The following is a 3,479-nucleotide window of genomic DNA, read 5'->3' as shown; positions in this document are numbered from 1 at the left end:
TCCTTAACTCCGTCATCTGTAGCTTTATGGAAAGGCCCTGCGGGACCGCTGCTAGGCATTACATCGCAGGGCCAGCTTAGCCTATTGGCTCACGTCATTAGCTCGCTATTTGCGGCTCCAGCTTCACTACTTCTTTGGTGTTCGGCTCTTCTCAGCTCTTGCAAAATCAGAACTGTCGTCCTATCCATGGCATACCATACTCGTAGTTTATGCAACATATGATTCACTATGTTGTCAGGTGTTACCCACGTAACACCTGATGCTTCTATCTCCAGGGCCTGGCGCTCTGACGTAAATCTGGGAGAGTAGAAAAATATGTGCTCTGCATTTTCACTACTGTTACCACAGAAAGAGCAAGTAACGCCATCGTATGACCATACCTGTGCAGGTACTCTCTGAAACATCCGTGTCCTGTCAGAAACTGCGTCATGTAAAAGTCTGTCTCGCCATGCTTTCGTTCTACCCATTCTTGTGCTTTCCCTATTAAACGGTGCGTCCATCTTCCCTTTGTTGTTGTGTCCCAACAATTCTGCCATTCCTCCATGCTTTCTTGTCTTTACAATTTTCGCTCTGCCATTGTCAGCTTTCTGCCTATAATCTTGCTTTTGTCATATATCCGCTTCAGTTCTCGGGTCATTATTTCTGGCAGCATTATCCCAGATATAATGCTAGCGGCTTCATGAGATACCATGCGGAATGCGCTAATAGTTCTAATTGCGCTTAGCCGGAACACTGATTGAGCCATTCTTGCCTATCTTTTTTGCATGAGAGTTGGTCCCCATACAGGTGCGGCGTACATCACGATTGACTGGCTAACCTTGGCCAAAAGTGCTCTGCTGCTTTGTTTTGGACCTATTCCTATGTTGGCAATAATTCTGGTTAGGGCCGCATTTACACGGGCAGCTTTTTCACAGATTTTCTCAATGTGAGCTTTGTAGCTCGGTCTTGCGTCGATCATAACACCAAGGTACTTTAGTGCTGATTGCGCTATAATGATGTGTCCGTCAATGTTGAGGGAGATATTCTCTAGTTTTTTTTCTGCTTGTAATAAGCACTGCTCTGGTTTTTTGTTTCGTGATTTGAAGTTTTGAGTTATTTGGCCAGAGTTTTATTTTTGGTACCATTTCACTACATATCCTCTGAATTTGGTGCAGTTCTTTTGCCACTATGGTTACCGCTATATCATCAGCGTAGCCGAATTAAATGCGTTTTTCACATCGAGCGTTATGACCGCGCAGTATTCTTTATTGCCGTACATCAATCTTTCTCCTTCTATGGCCTTTTTCGCAATACCTGTCAGCTTCTTAAGTGCGTCAACAGTTGAGCGTTTTTTGCGGAAGCCGTATTGGTTATTTCATAAGCTGCATGCCTCCCCTTCTAGGTAATTTTCTAGTTGGACACAGATAATCCACTCCAGCATTTTTCCCATTGTGTCGATCATGCATAGTGGGCAGTAAGAGCTCGGTTCCCCTGCTGGCTTATGTGCCTTCTGCAATAGCACTAGACGTTGCATTTTCCATATCTTGGGGAAAATTCCGTCTCGTGGGCATCGTGTAAAAATCTCCACAAATGGTTTCGATTTATATTTCACTGCAAGCTTCAGGACTTCGGACATTCGGGATTCCAACCATGACAGGTGCTTTGGAGTTGCCAAACCGTCCAGCAGCTTGTAGCACTTCGAGGTCATTTACTGGTGCTGCATCTGTGGGCTCCGCTTTTTCAAGAAGTAATCCTCCACCTTCTTGGCTTTGCTCAGGAAATAGCGTTTCTACCACATTTCTTAGGAAAGAGTGACCGGTCGGTGCTTGTCCTTTGCCTCCTCCTATCCTTCCCATTACTATTTTATACGCCTCTCCCCATGGGTTTTCATCTACTTTTTCGCATAACATCTTGAGGCAAAAGTTTTGCTCGCCTTTTATGCTTTTTTGAGGTCCCTGCGCTTTCCTTTGAAAATTTCTCTTAGCCTCGTACAATCGCTGCTGCCTCGCTTTGTGGCACTCGCTTCTTAGTAAAGCGATTTCATTGTTCCACCAGTATACCGGATTTCTATGGGCTGTTTGCTTCCTTTTGAACATAGCCGCATCACAGGCTTTGGATATGTGTTCTACCAGCAGTTTGGTTTGGAGTTTTACGTCAGTATCTTCCTTCAGTGTATCGTCCAGCATAAATTGGAAAAGTTCCTCGTCAAGTGTTTCGATCCTCCACGCTTTGGACTGCACTCTTTGGCGACAAGGGGTTCTACGTAGTCCCTGCGTGGGTTTCCTTATATAATATTTATTAATATAGCCAGGTGGTCACTATGGGTATATATATCGCTTACGCGCCAGTCAGTTGATCGAATTAGGGTTCTGCTAGCAAAGGATACGTCAATAATTTGGCCGCGCAGGTCTTTCCAGCGATAGCAGGGGATGCCCCTACCCCAGCTCCTTGAGGCCTGGATACGCGGACGACCCAAGCTCAATGATTCTATACAGAACGAAGTATTTTATACAGATCGAACGCACATGTGTGTGGTGTGTGGCCACTTTTATACACAGTTCTAATGAAATATTGAAAAAACAACAACCAAAGAATTCTGCACGGACTGACCGCATTAGTGTGATCCACTGAAAATACAATATTTTGTGTTATTTGTATTCAGAAAAAAACTGAAATTTTTGTACAATGAATCCTGTGATTTGTGTTAGTGAGTTTTGTGAGGGTCTCTTTTGGTCTTTCTGTATTGTATTCAATTAGTCTGGGTCTTGATCGGTTTCTATATTATTTTAAATTTAAATCGTGTCTAAATCTCTTTAATTTTCACATATATTAAACATGGGACTTTTTACTTTAATGCAAAAATGTCACTTCGTTTAACTTTTAGCGAACTATTATGAACAAGAACACAAATAAGGGTTAATTTTAGTTAAAATGGATATGTACGGTTAGAGAAGGTTCTCTAGATCAAGCAAATATATATATATACAGTGGCAAGCAAAAGTGAGTGCATGTTTGAAAATTCTATGTTTCAATATGTGTAACTTCCTCAATATTAAATCAAATTAAACCAAATTTTCAGCATTAATTATTTATTATGTACTTAAAAAAATGACATTTGTAGAAAAGTTAAACTAAAACAAAAAAATTGACTTACTGTCAAAAAATACTGAGAGCAATGCACTCAGTTTTGCACATTATGAAACCTTCGAATAAATTGTTGTTTTTTTTGACACTTGCGATGCGTCTGGGCATACTTTCCACCAGATGTTGTATGGTTTCCCGAGGAATGTTTGTCCATTCGGCCCGAACGCGTTCCATAAGTTCTGCCATATTTTTTGGGGCCCTTTCGTGTAAACCCAATTGCCTTTTCACCAAGGACCCCAAATTTTTGATTGGGTTTAAATCTGGGCTTTGCGCAGGCCACATTAGCTTCTGGAATTTCTGTTCGTCCAACCATTTTTTCACTATCTTGGCCGTGTGTTTCGGGTCCCCATCCTGCT

The sequence above is a fragment of the Bactrocera latifrons genome, unplaced genomic scaffold, assembly GCF_001853355.1.
Source record: "Bactrocera latifrons isolate USDA-ARS-PBARC rearing strain unplaced genomic scaffold, ASM185335v1 scaffold_268, whole genome shotgun sequence".
Classification (NCBI taxonomy): Eukaryota; Metazoa; Arthropoda; class Insecta; order Diptera; family Tephritidae; genus Bactrocera; species Bactrocera latifrons.
This window is presented reverse-complemented; position numbering follows the sequence as displayed.